This window comes from Squalius cephalus (genome assembly GCF_949319135.1).
Source record: "Squalius cephalus genome assembly, chromosome: 15".
In the NCBI taxonomy this organism is placed as follows: Eukaryota; Metazoa; Chordata; class Actinopteri; order Cypriniformes; family Leuciscidae; genus Squalius; species Squalius cephalus.
This window is the reverse complement of record NC_137136.1, coordinates 12723494-12738777: the sequence shown is the minus strand read 5'-3', so window position 1 is coordinate 12738777 and position 15284 is coordinate 12723494.

Here is a 15284-nt window from a genome sequence, read left to right as displayed (position 1 = left end):
AATGTGTGGTATACCTTTTTATAGCTATTTTATAGTAATGTATATTTCAATCTCAGAAAGAGACATATTAAAACCAGGAAGGGAAATAATTAACGGCATTCTCTGAGAAAGAATTAGACAGTAAATGGAAAAACATCAGGTTAAAACTGTATATGCAGTGTATTTGGGTTGTCAGGCTATTTATTATTAATCTTTGTTAAATGCTTTTTTTATTTCTGTTTATTATTGAAAGTTATTGTAATTTGGTAATAAATGGTCTCATTCAGTTCTCTCATTAGTATACTATGGTGTGAAACAAAATCATTTAATGTGGCATTTGAATAATGATGACTGTAAAAAGTTATGGGAACCCTAATGAGTTGAGCTGGAATTGCCATCAATCTAAAGAATGTTGGTTTGATTAGTCTGGCTTGTCATAATTAACTTAAAGTATTACTAAAAACAGTGATGACGTTGATGTTGTGTGTTATCAAATAAACACACACACACACACACAAGTTGTGTTTTCATGTTTTATGGGGACTTTCCATAGAGATAATGATTTTTATACAAACTGTATATTCAGTTGTTTTCCTCATGGGACCAAAAAAAAAAAGGACGCATTTCATTTTGTCCCCATAGGGTTTATAAAAAATTGATGTGACTTTAACTTCAAACTTTACTTTACAACAGAGAGCTACTGGAGTTATGTGTGTCTTTTATATTGTCTAAAATAATTTTCGGCCAGTCACTCTGTTGCTCACTCCTTCTCTCATGTAACAAGCCATTGAGAAGAAAGACATTGTTTTGATGTTCTGAATAATACATTTGTCTGTTAGAATTGACTGAGAATGTGGCGATTGTGACATTTATTTCATCGTAAATGGCCACATTCCCTCGTGACCTGTCCTGCTGGCCTCTCTGGTGGATAGAAGGCGCCGCGCAGGCTTGGCTCCAAAGAATACGTGCCGCTGGCTGTCCATCATGCAAGCGGTGGGCTCACAGAGGGAAACAGATGCATACGACCACGTCTTGGCTGGCATTTGCATCGATGAATGACTTGTCCAGTCAGTTTGTCTCATGGGTGAATTGAAGCCCCATTGTCACCACAAAGAGCACTGAGTCTCTGGAAGCGTCACAGGCAACCACAGGCCAAACTCTCATTTGGACTGGAGCTGTATGGCAGATAAAAACAGACAATTGATTTTGAATAACAGGTTTCTCTCCAATTGCCGCTTTATTTTACTCTGAAAAAGACACTTTTTGTGCATTATGAATGTCTGATTTTCATAATTGCCTTACTAATGAAAATTGTCAAAAATCTGTCAGTTTAAATAAAGAAGTAAATTATAAAATAATAAAAATCAGCATCTGACTGTACATTATCCTTCTTATTACATGGCTGCTTAAAATACACATAGACATTGTACATTTTAGACATACAGCTTGCTTGATTTTCATAAATTGAAAAAAATGTATATGAAAAAACAACAACTTTATTTGCAAATGGACTGATGACAATTAAAAAAATGGTGAAAAAATGATCTAGTTCATTCGGGCCCAAACACACAATAACAAATCTGATGGTCAATGAGAAAACGAGTTAGAGGAGGAGGCTTATGGTTTGATGAGAGGAGAAGTTGGATGCATTTAGCTTGGATGATTCGGAGGATACAGAGGAGCAGTGGATCATTTATAAAGAAAAAAAGGGGGTTGTGGAAGGATTGACAGGAAGAACGGTCTGAACGACAAAGAGAAGGTTGACGGTGTTGAGTCTGTTAGCCTCCAGCGTGGACGGCTCCCTTGACTGACAGTGTGATCAGCTGTCAGCTCCTGCAGGCATCACCGACAGGCCTCCTGTCTTCTGTCAGGCCTCAGTTCCAGCCTGCTGTTCCATACACACTGCAAACACACACACACACTCACACGCCAAAGCCCTATTCTCCCTCCGACCCAGCTGTCAAAAAGAGCACAGCTAAATAATGAATCTGGCCATATTCCTTGAAGGAAAGGCAGAGGGGAGGGGAAGCGGGGAGAGAGAGAGAGAGAAAGAGAGGAGTTTGAGGATCCTCGAGGGAAAACCAAAAACAAACCTCAGTCCATTTAATCCCTCTCTTCACAGCCAGAGAGGAACAAGACAACAGCATCAACTAAAATCCGGCTATCTTTCCATCAGCTGTCATAAATAAGACTTGCTATGACATTATCCTCTCTCTGTCGATCAAAGACCATACACACACAGGGAAGAAGGAGGAGGAGGAAAACAAACCAAGCTCCTTTTATAGATCCCTCAGAGACACAATGTTGATCAAGCATTAGGCGCCCAATTTCTACGTTAATGTACTGTAAAGTAATTTGAAATGAATAATGACAGACCTTTGCAGCACCAAAAACATTCTTTTAAAGTGGACCACTGATAAAGACCCCTCTGTGAAGGACTGGCAATAAGTGTTAATGGAGCTAATACGCTGGAATAACTGATTTATATAAGATTATAAAAATTATTATCTGACCTGTGGTTGCAAACATTAAGTTGCTTGAGGATTGAATTGATGAGAACTGCTCTACGCCAACTATAATGACATGATAAAATGGAACTTTGTATTTTCTGAGGTTTTTTCATTTTATTTGTGATTTGTATTTTGTGGAAAATCAATAAAGATATTGTTGGAAATAATGACTGTAGTAATGACTCAGTAACTGTCTTTTTTTAAACAGTAGTCAACCTCAATTTATTTTTAAAAAGAGCCAACTAGCCATCCATATTTGAAGTAATCTAAGTAAGGGATAGTGTATATGGTGATTAAAATAAAGCTAAACTAAATAAATCAAATAAACACTCCTGCTTATTACATGACTAAATAAATAAAGACATTCAGCATCTAGCTGTAAATTATCCTTCATTATCCATAATAAAATGCACATGAAACAGATTTTTTTAAGCTTACTTGCTGAAACACTATTTCCAGACAGCATTATTCTGAAATATCTGACTGCCATTACTGAACAATCAGAATTATGTATTCCATCCAGACATCCACATTATAACTCTAGATATTTTCTATAACAGACCTTTATGGTTGCTGAATGCCACTGACTTTAATGGCTGCATGTACAAGGTTAAAACATAAATCGCTCTCAGCGTTTCCATGCTAGGAGGACAAGCCATTTAACGCAACCATTTTCAGACTATGCTGTGAATTTTCTTATCTCATCCTCTCATTCCCTTTAGAGACCCATTCACTTAACAGCAACCATTTTCAGGATCGAAGCAATCAAAATTGAAATCCGCTAAAATGTTCCTGTTCCCACTCAAGCCTTCCTAATAATGTAAAATTCAAACGTTTGATGCACGACAAGTCTTTAAACATGCGTGGCTGTATAACTGAACTGGTTGGATTACTAAAGGGCTACTAAAGTCAGTGTGATCCATTATCATTATTTGAAACTTGCTTTTCAAGGTCAAAACCTGACCTTATATTATCAGCTTAATTTCTCCATTGCACCTTCTCTATGCATCTCGCTCTGATTTAACCCCCCTTGTTTTTAGTAATGAGGCTTGATTATTTCCATACACACTTGTGTTTGCAGACACACACACACACACATCACGGCCCATTGGCTCCAGGTGAGAGCATTACAATTCACATAGATTTGAATAAATTTGCCACCTTGCCAGGTGTTCTCAAACGCAAGCCTATCACCATGGCAAATCGCTCGGCAGTCGCGCAACTGAATGACACTTCACATTCAAATCAAAAGCAGTTACTCCAGCTCTCTTTGGCATGATAGTCTTTTGAACAGGAGCAAGAGTAGGGGGAGGAACCTGTGGCTATAACAACATTATCTGAATTAGAATGGCTTTGATCACTAACAATGGACGGCGAAACACTTGAAATAAAGAGCTTTTGTAAGTCCAGTGCCTCAAAACTGGGTATGACTCAACGTAGCGCAATGGCTTTCCTTTGAGTTAAACCAACATGTAGCGCTCACACATGTGTGAACACGAACATTTTAACTTCAGAACATAAGAGCACATATGAATTATTCATTTTTAACACTTTCTGTTTTTTGATCCCTCTTGTCCAAAATGATACGCACCTGTTTTGTTTTTTTAATCCCTAGTGGCATTCAAAAGGTGTATTTGTAAAAAATGTTCTCATTGCTTTTCATGAAGATCATACCTTCTGCTAATTGTAACTGTAAACACTGCTTATAATTATTCACATTTCATATCCATATTCCGCTTATCGAAATGATATTTGATTACACATATCTTGCAATTGACTTCATTTCGAAAGGTCGACTATTTGCACAGGCCAGGGAGTGAATTAAATGGTTCATGATGATTACCAAAGTTATTCGCCTTTTGTCTAAATGACAGAATCTGCAAATATAATTAGCACTGGTGGAAATGCAAGGAGATAGTGGTGTTGGCTGTCATCACGTTCTCCTATTGTTACGGCACTGTGTCCTCCAGCTGAACTTCACTACACTGAGTTTAATTGGTTTCAGGAACTCTGCTTTGAGGAAGTCATAACCTTGATCTTCCCCTGGATAAGAGATTTCTCTTTTTTCGCCATCAAATACATGCAAATTTCAGGCTCAGCCTGGGAGAATTGTAAACAGACAAACATTATTTTATTCCAGTGTGATTCTGATTAAAGAGAAATAATTAATCACAGTGTTTTAGTGGCCCAGAGATAAGAGGTGCACTGATAGTGGCAGAGACTGACATGCACAAATGTGTTGATCTACTGTAGCTCCTCCATCTATAATGATCAGAAATGGCCACATAGTGGCTTGCATACATATAATAAGAATTAAATACGTTTTATGGCTGTAAGTGGCACCGTTTCAGGCTATAGAGATTGAGGGGGCATTTACACGACACCAATTCAACTAAAAACGGAAAACCTTTTATGCGTTTTGGCCGTTCATTTACTAACAATAGCATTTTGGGGGCCTGAAAACGCAAACTTTTTGAAAATGATATTGTTGATTTGTGTCATATTACATTTTCAGTCTATAGATGCGTAGTGTTTCTTTACAAAGTGACATCGCCAACTACTGGTTTGGCAGGCATTTTAAAAACGTAAATGTTTTTTTAAATTAAAAACTTTTCCATTTTTAATACAATGTTGTTGTGTCAACGTATCATAAAGTTCATATTATTCAGCAGTGTTACTTTCATTCAACCCAAATAAAAATCAGTTTTGTGCCTTTATAATATCCTGACAACCACCATAAAAGCACAGGTGGTAAAGAGATGAATCAAAGTTCATCAGAAGTTTCCCCCCGAGCTAGCAAATTTATGTTTTTTTTATTGTAAATTATAAGATTACTTGTGTTTTTATCACTTGGGAAAATACATTTAACAGAATTTTACTGAAAAATTACATGTCCGGTTAGATCTTTTAAAGAGTTAATGTTAACCAATTACAGATTTCATTGTAGCATATTACGTAGTAATTACAATATTTTTTTTAACAGTGCGGGATCATTTTAAAGCACTGAGTTAATTTTTACAACCACCACTTACACATCACAACCTAGGACTATTTTTAAAGTTATGTGGTGTTATGGGGTTATGTACAGTATTTTAATTTGTATTTTATAGATCCAAAAAACAAACAAGGATACATCATTTCTTTTCAATAAGTTGCAGAGTAAGTGAATAAACAGTGGACAGGTTACCTAGACACTGAATAGCTATTTCATTCTGCAGTCTTGGCACGTAAAACCTTTTCTGAGAGCACTTATCTCACTATTCCTCAAAGGTACAGAGATCAAATCCCTGCGTCCTTCACACCTGCCTCTCTTTTCTTTTCTAGTCAATACGAACTAGAACTCACTCTTGAGAAAAGCTTTAAAAGTTACAATTTTCAAAAAGAGCAATCCAGGAGAAAGTGTAGAAATAATGGACACTTGTGAATCTCGCATACCCGTTTTCCCACTTTCTCTGAGAAAAACAATCTTTAACAAAAAAAAAAAGAATCAATAGAAGACAATGGAAATAAAAATGGCAATAAATGATATTTTTGTGATGCCTGTGAAGCTTAAAAATGAAAGCTAAAGAGAGCTAATGAAATCCAAAGGGTTTTGTTGTTGTATATATGATTTAGAAGAAATCAACTTTAATGCTGTATTAATAGCATTAGTCCTTCAAATCTATAGTATTAAATGCTTTCATGTCATTACAATGCTGTAAAAGCGTTGTCAAAATCATTGGGGAAATCAAAAAGGATCATTGGGTTTTTACATATTTTGAAAGAAGTCTTTTATGCTCATCAAGGCTGCATTTATTTGATCAAAAATACAGTAAAAACGGTAATATTTCTAAATATTTTTTACAATTCAAAATAACTATTTTTCATATATTTTAAAATGCCATTACTCCAGTCTCCAATGTCATGTGATCCTTCAGAAATCATTCTCATGTGACATTTCTTATTATTATCAATGTTGAAAATAGTGCTTCTTAATATTTTTCTAGAAACCTTAATAATTCTCAGGATAATTTGAAGAATAAAGTTCAAAAGAACAGCATTTATGAAATATAACATTTTTGATCAACTTATTGTAATTCTGAGAGTAAAAACCAACACACTCTGGGGTGAATATACAAGTTGATAGTTAATTAACTTTTCAATTAATGAACACTGACCAAATTGTTACTTCTGTGAAAACTGTATTAAAATGAACACAGGAGTCCAAAAAAGAACTGCTATCGACCCCTTGCAGAGTTGCATCCCAGACACTCAAGGTAATTTAAAAGTAATTTTAGTCATTACTGTTGTTATCTATTCGTGATCTATCTATCCATTCATATTTAGTGTGCATATACACATATTTTTAATTGAAGTTTTTACAACGCTATAAAATCCCATTTCATCCAGTAGACGACCCTTTTCCTTTCCACCCCACAGCTGCCAAGCATCTCCCTCTGCGAGTGTGACACACTCCCATGGAATGTATTCAAATATTTTGACATTTTGCCTTTCCTTACTTCCAGAGCAGAAATGATTTGTGACAGATGGAGAAGGGCTCTGTCTGATGAGCTCCTCCAACACCACGGGCACCTCTCTCCTCCTCAGTGTGCTCTCCTCCGTTCATTCCTTCTCTGTCTCTCTCTCTCTCTCTCTCGCCTGTCATGTGTGGTGGCCTGTCTCTTTCCACAGCTGCCCCAGGTGCATCCTCCCTCAGTGATAAACACACAAAAGGGAGACTCCATCAAAAAGTTGAGACAAGAACATGTTGCTGTTACCTCGAGCCGTTCTGGTCTGATGGTCCGAGAACACTTACACAGCCAGTGCCAATGGCTTGTGACGGAGGCGGCCTGAACACAAAGCTAAATGATGTAAAGTTCGACAGCGGTTTCCACAGTAGTGTTACCTGTCTTACTAAGTGTCCAATTACTATCAGTAAAGGAAACTGATCAAAAAGACGAACGGATGCCACAATGACATGTCTACATGACAGTTGGCACCGTTTTGTGCCTAATTTAGCCATGTTATTTAGATGTGTTTTTCACTAGTAAAAATGAAGCATGGAGGAATAGCTTTAATTGTCACAGTCACTGGGCTGCTTGTCCGTACTAATGCAGAGGCAGTGAGAGACGCAGGACATGCGATGTTGACACCAGAGCAGGAGTTTGAATAATGCCTCTCATTAGCCACTGAAGCGGTACTTCTGCCTGTGTCTGTCCCCGGTCATTTTGCGCCAGCGTGATAAAAAAACAAGCCCATCGCGTCTGAAAGCTGTCATCAATCAAAGGAGGATGCAGTTTACTGCTATGAAAAGGCATGAATCTCTGTGTTAGTTTCTTAGGCGCAAACATCATAACTGCTCTGTTCCAAAACCTAGTAAGCTGCCTATGTAGACAGCACTTTGAGTCATCATAGACATGAAGGGTGCCTCCTAAAATGGTTTGTATATGGCAGCAATGTACATATCTTTCACAGGGAAAGATGGAAAATTTGTCAAAAGAGAGTTGATAACTAATGATCAATTAAACAACATAGGATAAGATGGGGGAAGAAGAATGTGGATTTACTTTTAAACTCTATATTTTTAGCATGTTCATGATGAGGATGATGATGCATCAGTCAATGTGTGATTATAGAAAATAAATAGAAACATCTGCTAATTTGTTGTTATAGCAAAACATGTAAAATATTAAAAGAGGGGTAAGTTGTCCCCTACTGGGCTAAGAATCATCTTACCCGTTATATATTTTTGGTAACACTTCATATTAAGGTTCCATTTTTTTAACATTAGTTTACAACATTAATATATACAATTGTACTAACAAAGGTTAATAATAAATGCTGTAAAAATATACTGCTCAAAGTTAGATAATGTTAATAAATAAGGGTCTTATTGTAAAGTATTACAATTTCATTTCATTAAACACTGAAACGTATAAAAATAATAGTTTTGTATAATTAGAATTTATTAATTTACTCAATATTTGTGCATACTATGTATTTTCTGCCTATTAGAGCATTGAGTATTTACTTTACCAACATGCTAACGCAAAACTTGCAAAAATCAATTGTGAATGAAAACAATAATAGGCTATATGTATGTAACAGTAATGAATGAAATATTGTGAAATATTATTACTTTTGAAAACAGCAGTTTTCTTTTTGAATATAATTTAAAATGTCATTAATTCCTGTGATGGCAAAGCTGAATTTTCAGCATCATTACTCCTATCTTCATTGTCACATGATCCTTCAGAAATCATTCAAATGTGTTGATTTGTTGCTCAAGTAACACTTCGGTTCAAAGCATTTATTTGAAACTGAAATCTAGATACTGACTTTTGAACGATAGTGTATAGACAGCCAAATAGGTTTTGGAACTGCGCTAAAACTCTACATCCACTGACAACAGGAACAGTCAGGATCAGTTTCAGACACTTTTTCTTGTATACTGTAAAAAGATTTTTTAGCAATCAGTCAAATTCGGAAAACAAGAACTGTGTGTATAATAATAATTTATGAAGCAATTTCCTTCCAAAAAAGATAGATAAGACAAGCAAAAACTGAGAGAGGGAATCTTGTAAGGCAGCATCCATCTGTGCTTTGAGCCGTTGATTGAGTGTACGTCTGGACATACATACTCTCAAGAGCCAACGGGGCAAACCAAACCCCAGCTACACAGCGCATCAATCAATAATACACACTGAGTAGAAGACTGAGAGGGAGGCGCAGTCTGAGCACATATGATAACAGGAGATTTCCAGCAAATGAGAACCCGGCACAGAGCTCTTCATCATCACACAATCTGCAGAATCTCCCTCCTCTGCCATCCTTCAACTCGCTCACAACATTTTCGGTGTGTTTGTTTGCGAGGGCTCAGTGGTTTGAACTGAAGCAGATAGACTGAACGTTTTTGACAGAGAGTTCCACTGACACATTTTGTTTTCATTAGGTGTGCGATGTTTTACCCAGGTTGTGCCATCTTAGATGCTCCAAATGCTCCATTATTTGATGTTTTATGTCCAGAGAGAATGGGGAATAAAATTGAATACAGACAATGAGTACTTGCCAATGAAGGAGATAAAAGGTCCAGCACTAAGGTTAATCTGGTTGTAGACTTCATAGATTTCTTCCTTTGACAGACGTCAAGCGAGTAGCTGAAGTTCTGGACTGTAATCATCTGGAGTCAATATCACTGTCTGGGATGACCTAATGCAGCACAGTGCCACAGGATGAAACAGCTTGTTTACTGAGACAGAATTAGAATAAAGAGCATTAATCACCTTAATGAAGAGCAAATCAAACCATCACAGATGATCCCAAGTAACAGAATGAGCTGTTCAATTCAAACGGGCAATGTTTCAAAATGACAAATCAGTGAGAGTTGGTCATGTTGATTGATTTCCTCTATGAAACGCTAATAGATTTAGTCCTCACTGGGCAATTGCCACTCATTAACCTTCAAGCGGTTTCATTTGAGAATGTATTGCTGCCATTTTGCATTTTCCATTCAGCAGATGATAAATATCCTGACTCTTCAGTGGCAGGTCACATATCAAATGAGCACTTTGACACTGCAAACTCTGGCTAATAGATCAACACATACAGCCCACCATACACTAATAAAGAGATTAAAGTGTGAACATTCTGGCGTATAGAATAGAAAATATGTGGGTTCACACTTACATGGGGCTTGACATTAACTTTTTTGCTCACCAGTCACCATAGCAAGTGGTTTTCCAAAGTTACAAGCCACAATAATATTCTCTCATAATTTGTCAGCAGGTATATTAGGCTGCTGTCACTCTAAGACCTGACCAACACGATCTCGTGAAAGTGCGTATCTATAACACGAATGATATTTCTCGTATCATTTATACGCCAAAACGAGTTTTTACGTTCAAATGATACGCACTGTAAACCCCTTGGGTAGGATTAGGGATGAGGAGGGCGTGCATATTACACGCCATACGTGCGTATCATATGCACGCGAAAACTGCGTATCATATGTACGCAAAAACTTATTTTGGGTATAAATGATACGAGAAATATCATTCGTGCTATAGATACGCACTTTCATGAGATCGGGCTGACCTGACGCACGAATCCATTCCACTGTTACACATGCATTTTATTTCTCAAATGTTTACACTCACTTAAAACATAACTGACTGTGTTATGTGAATACTCGCCAAGACCGGCATTTTGACATTTCTTTTATGTGTATTTGACTGTTTTAAGTGCAATAAGCAGCGAAAAAGAACTCAATTTAGTACTGTGAGGGGCGGCTTTATGTGCGTGCACTTTGGGTGTGAGCACAAAATATGCGGGAATGAGTAAAATAATGCGCAATATGCGCATTGCGCTATGAGAAATGCCACGCCGAAATTCAAGCACTGCAACACCAACAATATTCATCTGGAGCAAATGAAATGGGTAAGTGACAGGATGCGGGTGTTTGTGTGTAACTCGCTGTTGGAGAGATGAGAGAGCGTCTCTCAAAATGAGTATTGGAAGCATTTAAGATATTTCAGTATTGGTATTGAAAAATCTATATTTTTGACAACACTACATTGCACTTAGTTTATTATTTCAGATGCCTTTTTAAAAGACTACAATTGAACTTGCTATAGTAGTGACTGCGTTACACGCCACTGCTGAAACCACTCCAGCAGAGTGTCGGGTGTTAATGTCAAGCCTGGCTTATAATCAGATATATAGTATAAATATGAGTATTAGGCGTGTTGTCTGAGGAGAGGACTCTGAGCTCGAAATTTGGCCCGAACCCAGAAAACGAACAATAAAATGTTAATATAATTATGAATGCACATGTTCCCTGCAGCATCACAAACATCAGCAGAGGTCAGAAAGAATTTAAAATTTGCATGAAATGAAAATTCCCTGTCTGTATGTGCTATATTCAAACTATGATTGAATGGCTAGAACTAATTAAATTTACTAGTTCTAGCAAATAAAATAATATATTTTGGAAAAAAAATAGTTTTGGACACCATTGGCTTTCATTATATGGACACATTTTTAAAGAAATATTAATATTGTGTGTGTGTGTATATATATATATATATATATATATATATATATATATATATATATATATATATATATATATATATATATTGTCATTGTGTTCCACAAAATAAAAAAGTCAATTTTTTCTTAAAAAAGTTTAATTGAATTATTGCTTTATTTTTAAACTTGGTATACATTTATGTGGACCTCAGGAAGATTTCACTTTTTCAACAATTTTCTGACCACACTTGTGTCACACTTTGGCTAAAGTTCACCACATTTGCTTTAGTTTGGGTTCTAAGTACCAAACTTTACAAGCACCTCAGGAGAGAGAGAGGGGTGTTGCCATGGAGACCCTAAAGGTGAGTCCTAGGGGTTTGATCCAGGGTAACTGAAACCGCATCTCTCACTTAACTGACTGACTGAGCACTCATGAGCACTCATCTCTGACTCACACCCAAATGGCGTCTGTGAGCCAAGAATTCAATTAGTCACTCAAAACCCAGCGATAGCCCCAGGGGGAGTCAAATCTCCATCATTTAAAAGTATGATTACAAATAAACCAATAACATTTTGACTCTCCGGGAATGGACCAGTAGATTAGAAAATTCAGATTAGATCTAAGTGCCTGTAGATTCTCATTAAAACAGCACAAACTACTAAGAAACAATAGGTAATTAGGAGCCTAATGAAGCACAGCACCGTTAGCGCGACTTGACTGTGTGCCTCTCTGCTGGGACCCAGTTTTACTCTACACTTATCCTACAGCTAAGCTTCCAGCCTTTCATTTGGGCAATAAGACATATTTAATTAGATTAATGAACGTTATAAGCTCTCTGAGGAATGGCTTAGTACACAGTGACAATGCAGCAGCTTATATGTGGGGAGGAACACTTGCTGCTTCAGGGCAGACCTTTTCGGTCTCTCAGGACGGAAGTGAGAGAATTGACAGCTACAGTGCAATCTGCCTCTGCGTTACGCCAAGAATAAAGGGCGATGTACAAATCGTTTATTGCAAACTTGTGTTTGGGAATTACAGGAGAGAGTTAGGAGTCTCGAGACGCGAAACAGAACAGAAGTGGACTGAGAGAGCTGAGAGGGGTGATTAAAACAGGGTTTTCTTGAGAGTTCATAAATTCCGAGTCTGGTAGTTTGTTTGAGAGCTTATTAGTCGTTATTAGTGCTTGAGGAGAAACGAGAAATTGGATTGTGGAATTATGACAAAAAAATCTGACTTGAAGTGCAACAAGGGCAGAGATTCTAGTTCATTGGCCAAACCTCACCACTTTCAAGGAATCAAAACTGATCCTATTTCCTATTTCCTTTTTTTAATTTTTTTATGAATAATATACTGTTTCGCTTAGTATACGTCACAATCTGGAAGTAAAATTAGTTGTAAATGGCAATTCATATTGACTTTAAGTACAAAAAGGGTATTCGCAAAGGCAAAAGACCTCTGAAAATGACACTTGTCATATGCACTACTGGTCAAAAGTTTGGGGTCAGTAAGTTGTTTTGTTTTTTCAGCAAGGACACACTAAAGTGATCAAAACTGACAGTAGACAAGATTTCTATTTCAAATAAATATACTGTTCTTTTGAACTTTTGAATTTCTGAAAGATAATGTGACACAAGAGAGTAGGCCTAATGTCTGCTTTGCTTTCACAGGAATAAATTACAATTGAAGATATACACCTATAGCCTATATGTTTTGTTTTGTTATTGTTTTTGTCCCCCCACAAAAATGGCCACAATGATGTTATGCAAAACTGGTTTTCATAAATCATGATACGAACAGTGGTGCTATATACAATATTAAAATGTTTTAGTCTACTAAAAATAATGCATCGTAATTGTTTATTTTATGTATAATGACCTTATTAACATGAACAGGAATTTATACACTGTAACTGACACAAAACAGTCACTGGTGGGAATGAAAAAGTCGGACTTTTGATTATTCAGCTTGTCTAATGTTATAGTGCCCTCTATAGGCTGTAGTGAGAATGTGTTCTGTGGGTCTTTCTCTGGAGCGTCAGCTATAGCGGCCTAAAGGCCCCGGATAGGTCACCACCACCTATAGCAATAAGAAGCAATAAATCTGTAGTCAGGCACAACAGTATCGTAACTGGAACCGGAAGAAGATATAAAACTGAGGGATAAGCTAGTTTTTTCACTGTTTAAGTGAAGCTATTGACTTGTATCCATAAACAGCTGTCCACTTAAGCTCATAAGCACAACACATATTGTGGCACGTCTGGCGTCGTTGCAGCAGGTCGCCGCTTGAGTACCTGCAACTGCGAAATAAATCTCTTACACTGCGCCGCCTTTGGGAAAACTTTCAGTATCAGTGCCCCCCAAAAAAGGCCCACGCCTAACTGATCCAACTGTTCTGTTTGCGCTCGTGTTTGTAAACAGATGAATAATTGAGCCAAGTTCAAATCCGCCGTGGCAGAGGGGTGAGAGAAGAGGAGGAGGATAGACAGATGGCCTAGAGCAGATAGTCTAAAGCGCGGCGCTCCGAGCGCACACACCAAAGAACGCGGGCCGGCATTGTTCCGCCCGCCAGGGCCGTGCTGTCATGCGGCGTACAAGCCATCCCCCCAGAGCCAAGGTCTTAGCGTGTCAGTGTCCCGGGCCCATTGTCTCTGCGTTTTTTAATTTCTGGGACGCAATCGAGTGTGACGCCAAAATGTTTACCTAGCGTGTCTGCCTTAGCCATGAAGTGAGGGAAATAATAAAAGACAGAGAAAGGGAAAAAACATGTCCAAGGGTCTCAGCACAAAATAATCCACCGTAATGCTAGAGAGTTTAAAGAGGCTTTGCCAATATCCCTCTGTTTTCAGGCGGGGAAAAAAGAGGAGGGTGAGATAAAAAGCCAGGAGAAACCATCAGGAGAGAGAGAGAAAGCTGCTAAAAAACCCTCAGCCTCAATGGGATTGCTAATGATTGTTTTTAGAGAACAACAATTGTGGTATTAGGGCATAAGCAGCTGAAGATAACATCCAGGGGAAGAGAAACAGCAGCTTGGGGAAGGAGATAATGAGGGAAAAGTAAAGGATTCTGGGACGGGTCCCCGCTCTGTTGCTCCGATGCCCCTCTCAGTCATGGGGTATCAAAGTGACTCGCCCTTTCTCTTTCTCTCTTTTGAGAAAGTACCTGCTCTAATCCACCAGGATGACGGGGGCTGAAGACGTCCTTGCAGAGCAGATCTTGAAAAGCTGTAGGTCAGAGAACAAGCACCCTTGGAAGCATCAAAAGTGAGAGTGGCTTCTCTGTCCTCATCTATTTGTGAGACAAATGGTCAGACATATGTGGGTCTTTGCAAAGAATATAATCAAGAACATGGCACATTCGCATTCGATTCAAAACAGGAGCTTACCGCGAGCTTATCGTTTCTGGCTCTGTCCGAGGACGCTTTGACAAGCGATGTCGGTGGAAAGACCAGCCCACACACATACAAACTCCCCCTGGCTCTTGTCCAGCGGGCGAGGGGACTCGTCCAAAACAAACTGGATGCCAAAGAGCAAACAAAGGCGTAATTGGTGGAGAAAACAGCGCCACCTGTTGGCGTTGTAGCCCGGTCTTTATGAACCGCACCTGAGCCTGGCTGCCAAGGCCGAGGGGAGTGAGGTTTTCGGGAGGGCCTAGGGAGTCACCTGGCACTTGCAGAGCTGCACTCTGGGCTCATGTGGGCCGTTTATTCCCATCTCTCTGGATCCACAAAACACACACAAACAGGAAGACAGCGGGGGGCAGATGGAAGGGTCAATATCTCTGCCAGGT